This window comes from Oratosquilla oratoria, chromosome 43 (genome assembly GCF_046742065.1).
Source record: "Oratosquilla oratoria isolate Oo_2021 chromosome 43, ASM4674206v1, whole genome shotgun sequence".
Classification (NCBI taxonomy): domain Eukaryota; kingdom Metazoa; phylum Arthropoda; class Malacostraca; order Stomatopoda; family Squillidae; genus Oratosquilla; species Oratosquilla oratoria.
Window position 1 is genome coordinate 19,752,908 of NC_134819.1, and position 22,500 is coordinate 19,775,407.

The window sequence follows — 22,500 nt, forward strand, 5'->3', positions numbered from 1 at the left end:
CAGAGAGCCGTGGAAGGCTTCTTACCGGAGACGCTGGAAGAGCTAACCACTATCCCCAACTTGTCTCGTCTGCGGCCAGGGAGCGGTGCCAGGTTTCACAAGTCTCACATACCTGCAACAAAAGAGAAAAAAAGATGCAACATCACCACCGTGTGACCGAAGAGCGCTAGGCATCACGCTGCCTTGTTTGACCATCGTTGTGCATGATGTGTCAGTAAATAATGAACAATTACTGATATTGTGTAAAAGGGGGTACTTGGCCAAACCTATGTATATATTAGCCTCTATCAAAGTGAAGGATGACTAGGCATTTGTGTACATTGTCTAGACCGCCTGCATGAATAAGCATTTATAAGGATTAGCTTTGTCCAGACTCTTCGAACTCTTTTGGCCTATTGAACATTCCCGTTGTTTGTTATCAGAAATACTTGCAGAAAGCAAATGTACATACTCAATTATAGAAAAGAAACTAAAGCGAAGAAATATCGGTTGGCCTTTCCACAGGGCACCATATGTTGTAGTATGTAGACACGCGACCTATCCATACTCTTGGAAGGAAGCATCATCTGCCGGGCGGCAAATTATAGCCCAGGAAACAAAGAGGACACAAATGGATGCTTTCATCTCTCCGACTAAGGAAATAGCTAAGAAGAGTCACTCTTTTTTTTATCTAAAGCAGCTCCGTTTCTGTCGCAGCTGTTATACTGATGAATCTCTTGGCATTTGTATACGATCTGGTGGATTGTTGTCCCGTATCGACTCAGATGTTGGTTGTGTTTCTTCTGTTACAGTCCTCTGTCCATCGAGTTATTTTCCTGCCCAAACACAAACGACTTGTAAATGGACAGAATTTTTTTTTTTTTTTTTTTTTTTTTTAAAGACTTCTTACTCATTTCCTTCTTCGTCGGTCTTATTCCAGCGTCCGCGCATCAGAGAACCATCCTCATAATGGAATGCCGAATGACGTCACGGAACTCCTCAAAGAGTTTCCTGTGCAGTGGAGAATGTGTCTTGGTGTGAAGTGCTGCTGGAAAGATCTTCGTTGTGTGAAGTGCACTGGAGGAATGCTCTTGTTGTGTTGAGATGGTGATGGTTTTTGGGCTACGACGGGAAACAAAAGGAGAGAGAGGCTTAGGCACCTTAACTTACACTCTCTGGAAAGACGCAGAGTGCGGGGTGATCTAATAGAGGTGTTCAAGTGGATCAAAGGCTTTAACAAGGGTGATGCAAACAAGGTCATCATATTAAAACAACAGGGCAGGACTCGCAGTAATGGTTATAAACTGGACAAATTTAGATTTAGAAAGGAAATAGGCAAGAATTGGTTTACTAATAGGGTGGTCGACGAATGGAATAAACTTAGTAACCATGTAGTAAGCGCTGAAACTATCAGTTGTTTTAAGAAACGATTAGACAACTTTATGGATGGGGATGACAGGTGGTGATGGATACGGAGCTGCCTAGTGTAGGCCTTATGGTCTCTTGCAGTCTCCTTCATTCTTATGTTCTTATGTTCTTATGTAACAGTTTTGTGGCGCGAGGGAGACTCGAGGCGTCAGTAGCCGCATTTCGAGAACCTTCCTGTTGAATATCCTGCAGGAACTTTGTCGATGTCCGGAGCGCTACGTCAGTGGTTGATGACATGGCAGTCCGGAATGTAAGGTCGAGACTTCAGTCGTCCATTATTACCGATTCACTCCACTCACAATATTCTTGTCATACGCCTTTCCGTCTCTTCCACTCATTCGCTTTATATCTTCAGTAATCATTTCAACTCCAAAATGATGTGTCTATACATCAGCCTCATGTCTCCTCGCTCTCTAAATATTTTCAAATATCTATCTCCTGGACTATGTTATCTTATCTGTCTCGTAACCTGAAATTAGATTTTCAGTCTAAATCACAATTTTATCCTCCCCTCATTGAAGAAGAAGAAGAGGAAAAAATGAGAATAGGATTCGACCATTCCCTGACACCCAGTTGCTTTATGGAGTCGTAAAACCAACTCGATGAGCACTAAATACTCAGTAATCTGCGACATACCAAGGCGAATTCGATAAACAAGCGGCGTTCAGTTGTCGGGAGCTCCAGAAAGAGGTAAGTTAACGGAGGTAGAGGCAGTAGTAACAGCAGATGGGATGCGATAAGTCCACAAGGAAGAAAAGGAGTAGGGGGAAGGAGAAGGAGGAGGGGGAGAGGGAAACCAAGCTGAGGAATGTAAGAGGATGAGACGTTTCGATAAGATAGGTTGGTTTGATGGTCATGAAGATGAATACAGGACATAGTAGGAGAAGAGTGAGTAAAGCCTGATGATAGAGGAGATGTCAATTATGAGACACGGAGGGCAGAACAAGCCAAAGATGTCTGACGCCGATTAGAATCCGCAGGTAAGATGAGGGAACGGGATGGAATGAAAGGGGTTGGAGATGGAGAGATGAGATTAAGGATGTATAATGGAATGAGTCAGGAAGATTAAAGACTGGATAAGGACGTGATTGGCGGCAAATTTCTGATTTGTGACGCTATAGGATTTGGCAAGAAGATGAATGAGTGTGTGTGGTGTAACCCGAAATGCAGAACCCACCAAGATAAAGTCTGGCGAAGGGTTTGGACAGGGTGTGTAGCTTGTGGAGAGATCTGACGGGAGAAATAATAATATAGAGAGTCCGGGGAGTAAGATCGTGAGAGCTCTAACAGAAACTGTTGCAAGGGATAAGTCAGTAGGATGTAATATATCTTCTACGTAGCTAACTGTCACCTTATTCATTTCCGGTCCACGAGGTCCTTGATTCTGATCATTAATTGGAAATCCACGAAACGACCGAAGCCTGGTCGATCTCACAGGTGACCCGAAAGTACAAATAACGTTCCGGTCCAATGGGCGAACTGACGGTTAAATTGAAAAAATTGAAACAAAACCGCGAGCTGGAAACCGCCACAGTGTGAAATGTGTATTCTATTGTAAGGACTTGCTCATGGAAGCGGGTTTAAGGGGCGGTTTTAGAAAATACTCACGGGGCTCTCCGTGTGTAACCGTCACTAAACATCACCAACCATGTGCGTGATCCACACACATGCAAGATGGTACTCGTCTTTGGCAAGACCTCCAATCTTGCAGACCTCCCGACTATCTCTATCTGAGAGTCATCGTCAGCGTTCTTGGGACTTGACTGTTATGGATGAGGATGTTGGTTTGGGTTGGGGATTAACGTGACCAGGGCTCTTACATTGCTCTGAACGATTACAACCATGAAAAGATTAAAAATGTATGTTGGTAATTTGGCGACAATGGATTTAATCCTGTCGATTGTGAAATAAAGTATAAGGATTTCTACACTAGTGTTTACTGATTACAATCACTGGAAAGTTGTTTCTGGTAGATAATATTTCTTGCCTGGAAACCCTCTGATTAATGGCCGTTCCTTTGTGTCCAAAAACGACGAACAACGCATCTGACCCTTATGAAGAGTGGAGTTGATGCTATCTCCCGCGAGGGACGAATGCGCAAGGTTTTGTACATCTATTACAAATCAACACCGAGTAATGATATTACATCAGTGTCGGAAACAATGAATGAACAGGGTGCTCGCATTTTACGAGTAATAGTAAAAGAAAAAAAATGCTCGGATTAATAACTATGCAAACAGAAGACAAAAGTTTTCTATGTATGATATAATTCCGGCAGCAATATCAGTAATATAAAGAGCAGCTAACACCAGTAAAATCTTAAGATGCAGAAATGGCTAGGAAAAGATCATTAAATCAATAAAAGCGGAACCAAAAAACACCGCTTGTATATGACACTCTCGGGAGATTGAGTTGAGGATGTTCCTTAGGACTGGAGGGAATTGATGAAGATGAGGTGAAACATAGTAAACGTAAAAGTAAAAATCAGAGAGTACCAGTGAGGAGAGGCACCAATAACTTCGACCGAACACATAACCTTCCCTCTTCTTTGTTAAACGATGACAAGTAGACATCTGGCTTTGTAAATCTTTAGCTTCTGACCGTTCGTACATTATATTTTGTATAACATATTTCTTATGTTGAATTATATTATATAATGTTATATCATATTATGTGCGCACATCACATATATATATATAGAATCGAGGAGGCAGAGGAAGAAGGAATAAGCGAAGAGGACAAAGGGAGGCGAGGCGGGTAGCGCGAAGGGAGCAAAGGACTTCTAGAAGACGGAACTAAGGAAGGCGTTCTTGCTTTGTTCGCCTTGGTGAGTTGGTGACTTGTCATCCGTTACTCCTACAAAGATTTTCCTTCCCGACAGCTGGGCCTTCTCCTCCTCCTCCTCCTCCTCCTCCTCCTCCTCCTCCTCCTCTTCCATCTCTATTCTCAGCCAACCTCCCGCCGAAAGGAACTACCTTATCCGGAAGGCTCTTTGTTTGGTTCTAAACACTCATTCGTCAGAAGGAAGTTATTAACATATAACTGGAATATTGACTCGTCTTGGGAGATGACCCCGGGTTGCTGGGTTGGGCTGAGAGAGCAGTTGCAATACAGATGACATCCTAAGAGTGACAAAGTGTGTCTCTATCAGATTAATAAAAATCTTTCGATAGAGTCAGAAGGAAGTTATTAACATATAACTGGAATATTGACTCGTCTTGGGAGATGACCCCGGGTTGCTGGGTTGGGCTGAGAGAGCAGTTGCAATACAGGTGACATCCTAAGAGTGACAAAGTGTGTCTCTATCAGATTAATAAAAATCTTTCGATAGAGTCAGAAGGAAGTTATTAACATATAACTGGAATATTGACTCGTCTTGGGAGATGACCCCGGGTTGCTGGGTTGGGCTGAGAGAGCAGTTGCAATACAGATGACATCCTAAGAGTGACAAAGTGTGTCTCTATCAGATTAATAAAAATCTTTCGATAGAGTCAGAAGGAAGTTATTAACATATAACTGGAATATTGACTCGTCTTGGGAGATGACCCCGGGTTGCTGGGTTGGGCTGAGAGAGCAGCTGTAATACAGATGACATCCTAAGAGTGACAAAATGTGTCTCTATCAGATCAATAAAAATCTTTCGATAGAGTCAGAAGGAAGTTATTAACATATAACTGGAATATTGACTCGTCTTGGGAGATGACCCCGGGTTGCTGGGTTGGGCTGAGAGAGCAGTTGCAATACAGGTGACATCCTAAGAGTGACAAAGTGTGTCTCTATCAGATCAATAAAAAATCTTTCGATAGAGTACACAGAGAAACGTTAAGGAGAATGAACAAATGAAGCTGAACACCAGACGGGCTTGAAACTGAGATGAACATTTAAATGTTACTAAGAAAAACCTTAGTAAGACTATTTTTATATGTAATAATATAAACTATGGTTTTGGATATTACCGAGAGAATAACTTGATTAGACAAACTGAGGAGAGAAAATATTCGGGGAGAAATAAGTGGCACCCTAAATATTGTGGAGAGGACGCAGTTATGCTCGTATGGTCACGTTACGAGAACGTGTATATATGTATATACATATATATCCGATAATTTTAATGACAGTCGCATGCAGGATTCGAACCCACTGCGATCGGCCACCCGTGAGATCACCTTCACAGAGCCGTAGCCCCCTACACCAACAGGGACTTAAGTCTTTGTGGGTGTAGTGGGCTAAGACTCTGTGAAGCTGACCTAATGGGTTGCCGATAGCTGTGGGTTCGAATCCTGCATGCGACTGTCATAAGAATTATCGGATTGATGTCGCTGTTAATAGTGAATTTCTCTCATACATACATACATACATACATACATACATACACACACACACACACATATATATGTATATATACATATATATGTACATATATAAATGTGTGTGTGAGTTTGTGTGTGTGTGTGTGTGTGTGTGTGTGTGTGTGTGTGTGTGTGTGTGTGTGTATGTATATGTATATATGTATGCATACGTAAATAAGTAGAAAAGATAAACAAATCAATCATTCAATCAATCAATCGGTCAGCAAAAGGGGGAAGGGGGAAGGGGAACGATAAAGAAACACGTGGAGTGGAGGGGTGGGAAGGGGTGACACCAAATGGCACTAAAGAGGATCTTGATGATGCCTGGCGTTGGTTGGGGGGAGGGGGTAAGGGAAGGGAAGGGAAGGGAAGGGAGGAGAAAAAATGAAACAGAAGGGAAGGAGAGGGAAGGGAAGGAGAGGGGGAAGGAGAGGGAAGGGAAGGAGAGGGGAGAGCGAGAATGAAGACGGAGGTGGAAGGAAGGGGTGAAAGTATGATTGGGTGAGGATGGAATCAACTGAGAAGGGAGAGAGGTGAGAAAGGGAGAGGTGGGAGAAGGCGTAAATAGTTAGGCAGGTAAGTATACGAGATAGAGTGAATAGGAAAGAGAGTGGAAAGAGAAAAAGGATTGAAGAAAACGAAGGAAAAGAGACTGAAGATATTTAGACAAAGAGAAGGGAAGACATGGGAGAGAAACGTATACGGAATGGAAAAGATAGAAAAAAATAGAATGAAACGGTCAGGTAAGGAAATGAAAGAGGGGAAAGAAAACGGGAATGTAAATTCATAAGAGGAAAGAAAGAAAGAAAAAAGAAAGAAAAAAGAAAGAAAAAAGAAAGAGGAAGGGGAGGGAAGATGAAGGGAAGTTGTTGGGAGTGAAGGGGAAGGGAGAAGTAGAAGGGGAGTGGGCGAAGGGGAGTTACGGGATAGGAGAGAAGAGAGAGAGAGGGAGGAGGGGGGAGTGAAAGTCTTGTGAGGTCAGGGGCATTGAAAAAGGTGTAAAGGGCGAGTTTTTGAACAACTGGCGTTGATGGAATGCAGGAGACAGGGTCACAGCGGATGTGGGAAGGGAAGAAGAAAAAAGATAAAGACCTTCACATGATCGTTATTCATTGACAATATTCAAGTCCCGTTAATCATATTTGGACAGAATTGACGGTGCATGGAGAGTGTCTAGTTACAAATAATAATCATATTCAGTAATAAATTATCGTGTGTGGACCGTGGGAGAGAGCTGGATCTGGGTAAATGTGCGCTGACGGAATGGCTAATGGTGGTGAGGAAGGTGGGAAGGATGAGATAGCGAAGTAGTTATGGGTGGGAGTAGTGTGGGATCAAGTGCTAACAAGCAGAGGTGGGAGTGCATGGGAGTCGACAGCTGGGGAGACAAAGACACTCCCAATAACGTAAATAAGGTGTGGTTAGGATGTAATATGTAAGTACATAAACTGTTGTTTAAATCCTCCTAAGCTACAATTAGAGTGCAGGTTGAGTTACGTTGGGGTTAAATAACCTGTAATTATGGCGTACGTCTGAAGAACAGAAGAGGTAGAGAAAGAGGAGGACAATTTAGAAGTCAAAAAGTAATATATGAAATCCTCACCAAAATTTTCTCGTCTCTCGCGATTTCTCGTATGCAAATATAATTCCTAAAGTATTGTTGGAACGATAAAATTTAATTTATAAAAATAAATGTTCTTATCACTGCAACATGTTAACTATTTATAAAGAATATTATATATTTGGAGAGTTTAGTTTATAGTGAATGGCAGGGTATTTGATAATGATTTTATTTTTTTTTCTGAAAGGGCTTGCGCAAGGTACGACCTGTTTGTAAATGAGGCTTGATAAAGATATTGACTTCTTATATGATTCTAGCGTGAAAGTAGGACTCTATGTTTTGGAAAGTAGGTTGTAGCAAGGACACGAAGTCAACATCAAAAGGCCTTTTGTTTCTCCATGCAACCCTGAGCTGATGGATCTTATATTTAGTTTTGGATTTTGGATTTTGGATTTTGGATTTTGGGTTTTGGATTTTGGGTTTTGGGTTTTGAATTTTGGATTTTGGGTTTTGAATTTTGGGTTTTGAATTTTGGATTTTGGATTTTGAAATTTGGAATTTGGATATTGGATATTGGATTTTGGAAATTGGATTTTACATAAGAAACATAAGAAATAAAGGAGACTGCAAAAGACCATAAGGCCTACACTAGGCAGCTCCGTATCCATCACCACCTGTCATCCCCATCCATAAAGTTGTCTAATCGTTTTTTAAAACAACTGATAGTTTCAGCGCTTACTACATGGTTACTAAGTTTATTCCATTCATCGACCACCCTATTAGTAAACCAATTCTTGCCTATTTCCTTCTTAAATCTTGGATTTTGGATTTTGGATTCTGGGTTTTGGATTATGCATTTTGGATTTTGAATTTTGGATTTTGGATTTTGGTGTTTGTTTCGTTTGAAAACAAGCTATTTTATGCGGCTGAGTGACGGCGGTAGACTCTGGCATGAGGAGGCTCTCCACCGATCAACCAAGGGACCTCCAGGACTCCCAAACATAAGTCATCGCTGTGTTCTCACCACCCATCTCCCACGTAAAGGGAAGTGAGAAACGTCTGGTAGGGCAAAGCTCTGTCTGTTGTGTCAAGCCACGGTTTTTTTTTTTTTTTTTTTTTTTTTTAGGCCGGTGTTGGGTCACTTCCCCGCTTGGCCAGGGCTATCGGGAACCAACGCAAAGGTCACGTAGCAGGTCCCGGGACTCGAACTCACGACTACTGCTCTTGAGTTCGACACTGTATCCGCTGGGCTACTACCGCGCGGCCTGTCGCTGTGTAAGAGAAGAATCTTGTTCTTGGTTGTCTGTCATAGTTTCTGTATTCTAGCTGTTTAACAGTGAAAGGGATCTGTACAAGTAAAATCAAACATCTGGAGGTTCAATTCCTTTCGCTGCAGAGAGGAAATTTTACATCGGAAGATCAAAATCATCTAACGATAGCTACAACAAATGTAGTGACCCGAGATTAAATTACTCTCGTAGGGCAGGGAGCTCCTCCCCCAGCGGCTGATTAAAATCGCCTGACATTTACCTAAACAAGAGTAGAGGTCGTCAGAAGCTGAGTTCTCACGAAAAACACCCAATCCCAGTTATCTAAAAGGAAGCATCGACACTAAAAGACGTTAATCTCTCGGCTGCATTGCCGCCATCAAGGAATTCACTGAATGGATAGATGTTTGCCTCATGTAGTTTAGATACGGTTTGATAAAGACCTTGGAGGGAATGCACGAACGTGTGAGTGCGTGGATACACATGCACACACACACACACACACACACACACACACACACACACACACACACACACACACACACACACACACACACACACACACACACACACACACGCACGCACGCACACACACACACACACACACGCACACACACACACACACACACACACACACACACACACACACACACACACACACACACACACACACACACACACGCACGCATACACACACACGCACACACACACACACACACACACACACACACACACACACACACACACACACACACACACACACACATACGACTCGGTGGCGCGGTGTGCGTGTGTGTGCGTGCGTGCGCGCACGCACGCACGCACGCACGCACACACACACACACACACACACACACACACACACACACACACACACACACACACACACACACACGCACGACTCGGTGGCGCGGTTGGTAGAGTCTCCGACTGTCACTCTGGCGATCCGAGTTCGAGTCCTGCCCAAGGCTGAAGTAATTTCAGTATCACTGCGCTTCCGGGAGGGAAATAGCTGTCAATCACGAGCCCAGCACGTGATCCAAACGACCAAAAGATCAAAGACCAAGGTGAATACACGCACACACACACACACACACACACACACACACACACACACACACACGATGTGGATGAATAAAGAATATATTTGGGAGCATTTCGGGCATGTTGACCGGAAACGAAATGATTGCAACGCGCATCGAAAGGGTAATAGCGAGATAAGATCAATATACTTTTTTTTCCCTTTCCTCTGTAAAGTAGTCTCGCTTAGTTGAACAAAGTCCTCTGACTGCAGCTGGAAGAAGGGGCTAAAGTCATAAAACCTGTGCAAAAGGATTTAAAGGAGTGCTACGGATGTTTGCAATGCTACCGGTGTCCACTGTAATTGTTGGGCGTGGACGGCTCCACGCCGTGGGCCGTGCCCAGACTCAGTCTTTAGGTTACAGCTAGTTTTTGCACTTTGTAGGTGTGTTTTTCCGGTCGGGCAAAGATGCCTCTGCTGCAGTGATTGTGCTCACTTCATTTTTCTCGTCCTGTTGGAAGGACGTGCACTCTCTCACGTAAGAAACTTCTGTCATCGTTTCAGTTGCATCTCCCGTTTTTAGTACGTTCTCCGAGTTGGATGTCTTTCTTCTTCTGTGTTGTCATTTTCATCATTATCTCCGTTTTCTTCGCAAGCTTGGCTCACGGGTGAATATTAAGTATATTTAGGACTTTAACTTATCTCTAGAGAAGTCTGAAAGGATACATTACAATGAAGTGAGCCATAAATGTCACTAAATAACATACTATCACACTTATGAAAAGAAACACCAATCCCAAATATGTAGGACTGGGGAAATACCGTTCCGACTACCTGGGGTAGCTCTTGCTTGCGTTGGGGTCGCTTTTAGTGCTTTATGATGTGGTTTGGGTAAGCCATAGAGAACTTTTTTTTTCATGACCGAAGTATTTCAAATGTGTGTTGTTGGCGCGATCCATAGTCGTGTTTATGGTTCTTTGGGCATTCCTGGAGTAAACTCTGCGTTTAGTGAAGCCGGTTGACCATGATTTTCTCAATGTGTATGACCATTATAAGTAAACTCTGCGTTTAGTGAAGCGGGTTGATCATGATTTTCTTAATGTGCATGATCATTATATGTCCAGTCTATACTGAGGATGTATATACATACATACATACACACACACACACATATATATATATATATAATATATATATATAGATATATTCATTTATCCATCCAATCATAGATATATATATTTACTTATCTATTCATTTATTCATTCATATATTCATATGTTTAGCTTTAATTTACCTATTTATTAATTAATTAATCTTTACATATTTATTTGTATTCTGGTTTATAATATCTTTGTTGATTTGATTGGTCAATATTCATTTTATTTATATGTGTTTGTAATAATTCATATAGAAATATTTTTTTATTTGTTTATCTACTCATTTTTTCATATGTTTTCATTTATCTTTTTGTTTTTTTATTTACTTGTTTACCTACTTATTAATTTACATACTTATCTACTTATAATAAAATTCTTTTATTAATTTATTCATTTCATTGTTTACTTAATTCTAAATTTATGTATCTACAAATTCATCTAAAAAAAGGGAGATACAGTGATGGTGGACTGGCTGGTGAGGTTTTTTAATGTTTGTTTAAAAGAGAGTAGAGTGCCGGAGGACTGGAGGAGTGTCTGTATAGTTCCGCTTTACGTTGATTAGTAAGAAGGGGAAAAAGACTGGAATGCCTGGATTCTCCAGACAAGTGTGGGGGAAGAATGGTGAAGGGGGAATCAAGCTGGTTGAGAGGAACTCAAGTAGTCCAGAACAAAGACTTTCTTGTAGAGCAGAAAAGCCGAGGTAGCTCGAGCGGAACAGCCGAAATTCATCCGATTTTGTTTTGCGATTACAGAATTATCAAAAGAGGATGGAGAAAGCCCAAGACTGCCTGGTGAAAGGATTATGGAACAGACTGAGGAAGAGAATATACTCTCACCCGACGTTCCCGATAAGCTGTGCGCATGTGCGTGCGCATATGTTTTATAACTAGCGCACATAAAGAAAAATATGAGCACACAATGTTTTCAATTTATATTAAAATCCATTCGAGGAAAAAGTGCCTCCATAGCTCAGTGGTTAGAGCACTGGTCTTGTAAACCAGGGGTCGGGAGTTCGATTCTCCCTGGGGGCAGATTTAATAAGTTTACATGCTTTTTTTGTGTTATCCTCGGCAATTGCAATTGTTATTTCGAACTGTGTTCGTTTCATTATCTGCACTTCATGTATATTGACTCATTGCTAAATAAACGTTATTATTATTATCATTATCATCATCATCATCATTATTATCATTATTATTATCATTATTATTATTATTATTATTATTATTATTATTATCATTATTATTATTACCCAAACATCAACTTTTAAATTCTCTAAAGATATGGTAACTTGCCAACCGTCAAACCAATAATTGTTTTTCTCTCTCTCTCTCTCTCTCTTCTAACCCTAGCGCTTCCATTGCAAACGAATCAGCTTTGCCGCTATGGGTGCGCACGTATTTTTCAGAGTAGGCAAAGTTTGCACACAAGCAAATTTCTGCGCAGACTCACAGCAAAAAATTAGAAGCACCATTGCTCTCGCCTCCTAAAAACTTGTCATTTCTTCTGAACTTAGCTCTGCAAATACCACTCCCTTCACCGATCTTTCCATATGCATTTGCTGTCTTACTCAAAGAGGATTTTTTTACCATAGAAGTTTTTTAATATGAAACATTATCTAATATTATACTTTGGTGGTGGATGTCATCTACTGGCGTAGCGATTCTGGACACGAGGAATTAAAAAAGTAAGGTGGAGGTTCCAGAGACGCTGGTGTCCGTACAGTGTCGCTCGAGGGTGACAAAACCGAGGCTGGATGAAGACAGACCCTTCCAGCACGTCGCGAGGGTCTAAATAGATTTATGATGAGATTCCCTGATCACTCTTATTTCCTCCAATCTCAGTCATTCCAAGATCTTCCACTCGTCATGTCACCGGAAGCTCTTTTGTCTTGGCCAAGGGAAGTCCAGCCTCAGCCAGTACTCAGAAATGTCTAAATCGTGCCGGACTTCCAAACACCTGTCCACAATAGCGGATATTAGAGGTCTTGCAGGACTGGGCCATGTCCCACGTGCAGCAGCTAAGCAGTATGGTCGAGGTATAATTAGATATACAGATAGAAAGATAGATATAGATATAGATAGATAGATAGATAGATAGATAGAGATAGATATAGATAGATAGAGAGATAGATAGATAGATATAGATAGATAGATATACAGATAGAAAGATAGATATAGATATAGATAGATAGATAGATAGATAGATAGAGATAGATATAGATAGATAGAGAGATAGATAGATAAAGAGAGAGATAGATATAGATAGATAAAGAGATAGATATAGATAGAGAAGGAGTGGGGAGAGATAAGGAAGGGGGGAAAATAGGAAAACAGGCAATCAAAGTAACAGGAAGGAATAGAAACGGAAAAGCAGATAGAAAATGAATGTACAGTACAAATCTCTCTCTCTCTCTCTCTCTCTCTCTCTCTCTCTTACTCATACACATACGCGCGTGCCCTCTTCACACTCACTCACATACACACACACGACGCGCACTCTCACACGGACATACGCACACACACACACACACACACACACACACACACACACACACACACACACACACACACACACACACACGTACACGACTCGGTGGCGCGGTTGGTAGAGTTTCAGACTGTCAGTACGGCGGTGCCGGCGGTATCTGGTTCGAATCCTGCCCAGGGCTGAAATTATTTCAGTATCGCTGCGCTTCGAGTCGTTACTCCAACTTTCGTGGGCGGGGAGTTGGGTGTGTGTGTGCGTGTAAGGTCATAGCATTACCCATAGATCGGTCATATGAGCTCTGAGCTCTCTTCTGGGAGGGAAATAGCTGCCGATCACGAGTCCAACACGTGATCCAAAGACTAAGGTAAACACACACACACACACACACACACACACACACACACACACACGCATGCACACACACATACTCGCGTTTCTTATACATCTAGGTTTGATATAATATAAAAACCGGGTACAGCATCACCTGGCTACCCTTGCAGTCCCTCCCTGAACGAGGAAGGGAGACTTGAGTAAGGGGAAAGTCCCTGAGCCGTATATTGGTTATATAAAATCCGGTCATAAAGTACGCCGCTTTGAATCGACACTTGATGGTAAAAACTGGAACCAGAAGAGGAGTTCGGTAATTCCCTAAGTGTTCTTCTTGATCGGCTTTCCTTTTATTTATCTATTTATTTATCTATTTATTTATTTATTCATTCATTTATTTATTTATTTATTCATTCATTCATTTATTTATCTATTTATTTATTTACTTATTTATTTATTTATTTATTTTTTGTAATAAAGACTCACAATTCTGGAAAGTGCTCGTGGTAGATGAGATGAAGGAAGCAGACAGACATGAAAGATTGGGGGAATTGCTAAGAGAGATTAAAAAAGTGAGCCAAATACGATCTAAAATGGAGAAATCATGGATTATAGAAAAAGGTAAAAGAGGATTTGAAGGACATGGGACAAATCAGTGAGATATGGAAGAGCAATGAATAAAAAAGAGAAAAAATGTGGCGACGAAATGACTTGGGTGTTACTCATCTCTCACCTCTTATGACCTGGTTTCTATTCATTACCTAAGTGCTCTTCGTCTCAGAGTATTTTCCTTTCTTTGATGACCTCAGTAGATGTCGTTTATCCCATAAATCCCATTCATGACTTCAATGGTAAGTATTAAACCGGACGAAACGTATTTATCGCCTTTTTAGCTACAGGGTTCACTTGTCCTAATACAGTGGTAATAAAACGATCGTTGTGATACAAAAAGTCACGTGAACGAGGAGGGGAAGGGAGGGGAGGGGAGGGGTGGGGAGAGGAGGGGAGGGGGTGATTGGCTGGTTGAAGGCCCACGCGCCACCCAAGACGATTAGAAGGAAATGAGGACAGAAGGGGGGGGGGAGGGGGGCTCAGAGAAAGGAGAAGACAATGCTAACCTGCCCTAGAAATCAATGGTTGTGTACTTTTAGCAAACGCTTTGTTAAAGGTGTGTGAAAAGTAGGTTTGTTTAATAAATGCAATATTGAAAATTTAGTAATGTAAAATCGAATAAAGTAACAAAATAAATTAATTTCAATTAAAAATTTCTCTTGCTATGCGATGCTACGTAAAGTATGCAATACGAACTTTAAACAAAATTTGAAAGAAAAAGTTCTATTTTGTCTCAAGTACAAATAAAATGCCTTTAACTATACAGACAAATTTCTTCGTGTATGATCTCTGTGAATATATATTTGAAACATCCTAAAGGAAAAGGTAGGGCAGGTTTGTTGAAAGTATGCATGCTAGTATGTGACAACCTTTCAACAACCATTAGTATAACATTTGGTTTATGGGAGGGGGAGTGAGGGACCACCTCGCCTGAATTATTTGCTCAGTAATACCTAAATTGTTGTGAAAAAATCATAGGTCAAAATTAAGTTGGTAGTTGAAATGATGACGTTATTAGTGGTGATGGTGATGGTAGTGATGACGGTAATGGTAGTGACGGTGATGGAGGTGGTGGTGGTAGTGGTGATAGTGGTGATGGTGATGGTAGTGATGATGGTAATGGTAGTGACGGTGATTGAGGTGGTGGTGGTAGTGGTGGTGGTGATAGTGGTGTGGACCTTCTATGACTGTGTTGTTACTGAAAAGTATTGCTATTATGTCTTCGGCCATATGCACTGACTCACTGAAACACCAAACAATGCAATCCTTTCCCAGATTCCATACCTCTCAGAAATTTTCTTATATTTCCATTATAGACACCTCCTATAAACAATATATTCTTTCAATTGCAAAAATATGGCTCTGTTTTATTATATGCCAATGAAATTGAATACAGTTTTGTCAGAAATTACCAGGAAGATAGAAAGAGATAAAGAAGAAGAGAAGACAGTAAGGTTTGCGTTTGAATTCAACTCCAGAAACTTAAGTAACGTTTGAGGACTTCTGGGCATCGCGTCAGAGTGATGCAGAACCCGTGGGAAGTCTTCCATGCAAAACCACAACGTGAGATCTCACGAGAATGCCTTTCCACACCCTCAGCCGTACCCTTACACAATACCCGAAATTCATCTACGTACTTTTAGGTGACTCACTGTGGGATTAGATTAAGTACATACATATACCAAGGCTTTTCCCCCCTTACAAGTAAGTAAATAAGTTTATTTGGCAATGAATCAATATACATGAAGTGCAGATAAAGAACATATAGTTCGAAATAACAATTACAAATTCCGAGGATAACACAAAAAAGCATATAAGCTTATTTCCATTGTGGTCCTCTAAGTAAAAGGATAGAATATTAATAGATAAATGTGTCAAAATATTGGTGTTATTATTGGACGAGTAAGCGTGTCACATTGATGAGGCAAATAAACAAAAAAAAATGTGGTTGGACTGTGGAGGCAATGGCATCGAGTGACCGCGACAGAAGCCCCTCTGTGATGAGGTGAAGAATAAATTCGCCGTTTCTCAGGCTATGTCGTGTCAAAGGATTACAAAGGATTACAAAGGCGGAGCATGCCGACATGAGACCTTTTGATCCATATCTAGGTCGGATGCAAAAAAAAAAAAAAAAAAAAAAAAAAAAAAAAAAAATCATATTAATAGTACATACAAACTATAATAATGTAAATAACCCTCTACTCCTTTATTCCTCTCCTCGTCCTTTCTCTCCTTTTCCACGTTAACCTGACTCCAAGTGCAAGTCAGAATTGTCTGTGTAAGGAATTGGTCAGGAGGAGGAGGAGGAGGAGGAGGAAGAGGAGGAGGAGGAAGGGTGGCAAGAAAAACTAAAGAGGAGAGAAGAAGAGAGAGACGTAGAGGAGGAGAGCAAAAAGAGGTATGTTAAAGAGAGGAGAGTGCGGGGGAAAGAGAGAAAATTGGAGACTAAAGAGGTCACAGAAAAGAGGAGAAAAGAAAGAGAGCAAGGGAAGGGAGGACAGGGGAGGGAAGAGAAGGAAAAGTAATAAAGATGGACGAGGTGAAGAGGAAGACGAGGATAGGGAAACAGGGGAGGAGAGGGCAGAGAGTAGGAAAAATAGAAAATGGAAAGGAAAAGAGGAGAGGGAAGAGGAAGGATAGAGAGGAGTGGAAAGAAGGAGTAATTGAGGGAAAGAGAGAGGGAAGGCAAGGGGAAATGAGGGAAGTGAGGGATAGAGTAATTGAAGGAGAGAGGATGGGAAGGGTAGGGGAAAGGAAAGAAAAGGACGAAAGAGGAAAGGAGGGAGAGGCTACAAGGAAGACAAAACACTGGAGGGAAAGAAAAGGAAAGGGAAGGGAGTGAAAGGGAAGGGAAAGGGGAAGGAAAGGTAGGGGAAGGAAAGAAAATGACGAAAGAGGAAAAGAGGGAGAGGCTACAAGGAAGATAAAACACTGGAGAGAAAGGAAAGGGAAGGGAAGGAAGGGGAAGGGAAAGGGGAAGACGATGGAGGTCGCAAGGAAATAAGGAAATGAGGAAAGAGGGAAAGTGGGCAAGAGGGGAGACGCATCACAGTACCTGGTTGCCTTCTTAAGCTCATCTCGTTCCGGAAACGTCATCGTTTTGTGGTGGAAGTTCTTCTTCTTCTTCTTCTGACATCGAGGACTTTTTTTTTTTATTTCTCAGCGAAGTCCTCACGCAAAGGATGTGGTCTGAGGTCGAAGCGAGATCAGGTGTAGAAGCTCACCAGGAAGGATGTGGAGACAGAGGAGGAAGGAGAAAGTGTAGGAGGAGGACGAGGAGGAGGAGGAGGAGGAGGAGGAGGTACGAGAAGAAATATGTCTTGGAAAGGGACACGGAGGAGTTTGTGATATGTCAAATTGTAATGAATGACATTCGAATTCGTGAAACCTCAAATAATATTGTGAATGTGAAGATATGGAGGCTTTCTGGGTTTTCATTGAAGAACTCGAAATGAGTTTTGAAGAGATGAGGAATCAAACAGACGAACTATGGAGAACGGAAGAGACGGGAACGATGAAAAAAAAAATCGAATACAAGGAAGGTAGTAAACACAGCAAACTGGAAATAGATAACGTGTTGTGTGTTTTAAGGAAAGGAAAGAAAATTATGTAAAGGGGAAGTACCGAGGAATACAGAAAGATGGAAAGCTGAAGCAGAAGAGAAGGGAAGAGGGAATGGAGGGAGAAAAAGGGAGAGAGGAAGATATATACAAAGAGAAGGAATATCGATTACTTACAGGAGGAGTGAGGGAGTGATGATTGATAGAAAAGGGAGAAATGGGAGTCGTTTAGAAAGGAGACTGAGGACGAAAAGTGAGTGGTCATGGAAAGTAGTAGCTCCTCGTGTGAAACAGGAGTGAAGATCCCAGAAAGAAAAAAAAAGTTGAAATTCGGAAAACGTAAAAACCGAGGAAATGGACAGAGGAGGAGGAGAAGGTACGTTATGGGGGGAGGGACAGAAGAGGAAGAGGGAGGAGAAGAGAGGAGGATGAGGGAGGAGAGGAGAGGAGGAAAAGAAGGCACGTGATGGGGGGAGGGACAGAAGAGGAAGAAGGAGGAGAGGAGAGGAGGAAGAGAAGGTACGTGATGGGAGGAGGGACAGAAGAGGAAGAGGGAGGAGAAGAGAGGAGGATGAGGGCGGAGAGGAGAGGCGGAAGAGAAGGTACGTGATGGGGGGAGGGACAGAGGAGGAAGAGGGAGGAGAAGAGAGGAGGAAGAGGGAGGAGAGGAGAGGAGGAAAAGAAGGCACGTGATGGGGGGAGGGACAGAAGAGGAAGAAGGAGGAGTGGAGAGGAGGAAGAGGAGGTACGTGATGGGGGGAGGGACAGAAGAGGAAGAGGGAGGAGAGGAGAGGAGGAAGAGGAGGTACGTGATGGGGGGAGGGACAGAAGAGGAAGAGAGAGGAAGAGGGAGGAGAGGAGAGGAGGAAGAGAAGGTACGTGATGGGGGGAGGGACAGAAGAGGAAGAGGGAGGAGAGGAGAGGAGGAAGAGAGGAGGGACAGAAGAGGAAGAGGGAGGAGAGGAGAGGAGGAAGAGGAGGTACGTGATGGGGGGAGGGACAGAAGAGGAAGAGGGAGGAGAGGAGAAGAGGAAGAGAGGAAGAGGGAGGAGAGGAGAGGAGGAAGAGAAGGTACGTGATGGGAGGAGGGACAGAAGAGGAAGAGGGAGGAGAGGAGAGGAGGAAGAGAAGGTACGTGGTGGGAGGAGGGACAGAAGAGGAAGAGGGAGGAGAGGAGAGGAGGAAGAGAAGGTACGTGGTGGGGTGAGGGACAGAAGAGGAAGAGGAAGGAGAGGAGAGGAGGAAGAGAAGGTACGTGATGGGGGGGAGGGACAGAGGAGGAAGGAGGAGGCGAGGAGAGGAGAGGAGGAGAGTTGGAGAGGAGAGGAGGAGAGGGAGGAGAGGAGAGGAGGAAAAGAAGGCACGTGATGGGGGGAGGGACAGAAGAGGAAGAAGGAGGAGTGGAGAGGAGGAAGAGGAGGTACGTGATGGGGGGAGGGACAGAAGAGGAAGAGGGAGGAGAGGAGAGGAGGAAGAGGAGGTACGTGATGGGGGGAGGGACAGAAGAGGAAGAGGGAGGAGAGGAGTGGAGGAAGAGGCGGGAGGAGAGGAGAGGAGGAAGAGAAGGTACGTGATGGGAGGAGGGACAGAAGAGGAAGAGGGAGGAGAGGAGAGGAGGAAGAGAAGGTACGTGGTGGGAGGAGGGACAGAAGAGGAAGAGGGAGGAGAGGAGAGGAGGAACAGGAGGTACGTGATGGGGGAGGGACAGAGGAGGAGGAAGGAGGAGGAGAGGAGAGTTTCAAGCGGAAACTGTTCAATTCCGTAGTGCATATGGCGTGCATGGCGGCCGTTCTGATAGATCAATATCTGACCAACTCAGAGGTATACTGGCCACAGACGCACACAATCTTAAACATCCACACAGAGATACACGTGTCCCCCACATACGCTTACACGCACTTAACACGAACAAACGTACGTATACTTAGTCTTACAAGGTCGACTCAGCGCAAGAAAAAACGGTGAAGTACGATTTCCAGGAAAATGGGTTTGTATGTCATCACAAGCACGTGGTCTCTCGCTGTCCCTTAAGTAACTAGGATGTGTACGCATACAAGGACGCTCGCATGTCCTCCACCCCCCCACCCCCCACACCCACACGCAGACTCGTGGTGGCAAGAATGTAGGAATTACGTTAATGCTCCCGTTGTTCGTTCCCACTGTACCGCTAATTCACTGTACTGTAAGGAACATGCATAAGAGAACCACAATTACACACACACAAGTATATACTCGTATATATATATATATATATATATGTATATATATATATATATGTATATATATATATATATACATATATATACACACACACACACGCGCGCACACACACACACACACACACACACTAACATGTTCGTGCGTGCACGCACGCACACATACACACACACAATTTTTTATTTTTTTTTTTTTTTTTTCTTTATACGAAGTAACAGAAAAGTACATCCTTATGTGGAACTAAACAATGAAAGTGAAGAAAAGAAATGCTCATACTATGGAGAAATAAAACGGTGAGTATGACAGTATCTCTGTATCTTATATATGTATGTATATGTGTATATATGTATGTATGTATGTATGTATGTTTGTATGTATGTATGCATGTATGTATTTATGTATGTATGTATGTACGTATGTATTTACGTATGTATGTACGTATGTACGTATGTATATATATACGTATGATTATATGTGGATATGGATTACATATCAAATGCACTTGAATGGAGCGATATTTAATTAATGTTTTGTAGATAATCGTGAAAACATCCAAAGCACGCTAGCGGGGGAAGTCATAAAACGACATTTTAGTAAATGTTTAATCCCACAAGTTCCCGCGATGCTGCCAGCCAACCGGATCTTTACGATTTCGTAACGAGCTAATCGAAATCTGATGTTGACTCTGTGACGTTGTTCACAGCGACGCCCACACACACACACACACACACACACACACACACACACACACACACACACACACACACACACACACACACACACACACACACACACACACATACATACATACACACACACACACGTGCGCGCATGCGCAAACTACAGGAGTTAGGAGCGTTCTGTTCCCGGATCGACGCATTTCCTGAAGAATAAACATGACTTCTCTACCTTTCCACGGAGACTTCACCCTGTGTGGAAAGCCTATGTCTATTGGCTTGACTGGAGCGGCTTTGGTCGTGAGACTTTTATCAAACCTTTGTACCTATCTGTATCCATCTACCTCTCTCCCTGAGGTAATGAATTCCTTTGCCACCATCCAAAACAAAACCTGCAAGGGTCGATTCAGCGGGTCTAAGGGTCTGATGGTGACGAACAGGTTTCATCTTTGAGGTCCATCGCACCAGTGACTGCCACCAGTGACTGCCACTTTCTGAAGCCTTCGGGAGGGTGTGGCGCCAGTAAAGAGTCTTGATCGAGGTCCCCCCTCACCCCCAACACACACACACACACACACACACACACACACACACACACACACACACACACACACACACACACACACACACACACACACACACACACACACACACACACACACATATCCCACCCCTCCGTGCATCGAGATGGGCCGCGCCTTTCGCCAAATATAGGCTCATGAAGCAATTGTGCTGTTGTATCTTGAGTTTTAAATTCAGCATTAATGCCCTCTTTTTCATATCTATCGCTGTGCCGAGACTATACTAAAAACAAACAATAAAACCTATATAAATAGACAAACAGATAAATGAATGAAAGAATAGATAAATAGATAACTAAATAATAGATAAACAAACAAACGAATGAATGAATGAATGACCGTATACATAGATAAATAAATGCACGAGCAAACAAATAAATGAATTAATAGATAAACAATGAATGGAGATAACAAAATAAACATATATATATATACATATATATATATATACATATATATATATACATATACATATATAGATATATATATAGATAGATAGATAACTAAATAGATAAATAAATAAATCAATTAATAAATCGTCAGGTGTTAGCTAGGGTAAAACCTTCAAAGTTGCCCAACTTGTCCCCTTAGGCAGTAAAGGGCAAATCAAAATGACTCAAAATCATCCTTTATAAAGTTAGTGGGATCCTAAGAAAGGGTCGGCTCCGCGTCACCCCTCCCTTCCCCGCCTTCCTGTTTTATGTGGTTAAAAACTAAAAGTCTCACATATACCGGTGGGTGAGCGACCTTTACGCGTAGGGATTAACACCAAGGCTAGACAACATAAACGTGTAAATATGATTTTTTTTTAGAAGATCTGCCAAGGGATTCGAACCCTGATCTGTGACGACATAATCGCGAAGCCAAAGCGCTAGCGACTGAGCCATGAACGATGCTACAAAACAACTATGCGAGTCCCCGAGCACACTCCTCATAGCTACAGCAGACGTAATCTCATTTTCATTGAATTCTCCCATTTAGGTAAGCCCTCCGACAAGTTGTGTATTTTTAGGACAAATTTATCTTTATATACATATGAATATGCGTTTACAGATACATATACATATATACATAAAGATACACATAGACATAGATATATAGGTACATATATCTGCACACAAACATCTGGTACGCAAGGGTATACATATTCAACCTCTACTATATCGCATGGTACTTATTCTTTCATCCTGGCTCCTGTCAAACTGTTTTATTCATCTCCTCGGCATTGTTTTGGTAGAAAGAAGGTTAAACCTCAAACAGTCCTTTTCATACC

The 22,500-nt window shown here is 42.3% G+C and overlaps 1 protein-coding gene and 1 non-coding gene across 3 annotated transcripts in view; one reads left to right on the plus strand and one right to left on the minus strand.

Annotated features, from left to right (window-relative positions):
* Positions 1-22,500, minus strand: part of LOC143021879 (uncharacterized) — a 341,932-nt gene that overhangs the window by 205,612 nt on the left and 113,820 nt on the right. The gene's annotated exons all lie outside the window — the stretch shown is intronic.
* Positions 11,722-11,794, plus strand: TRNAT-UGU (transfer RNA threonine (anticodon UGU)). Its single transcript has one exon. It is a non-coding gene; the product is annotated as a tRNA-Thr (tRNA).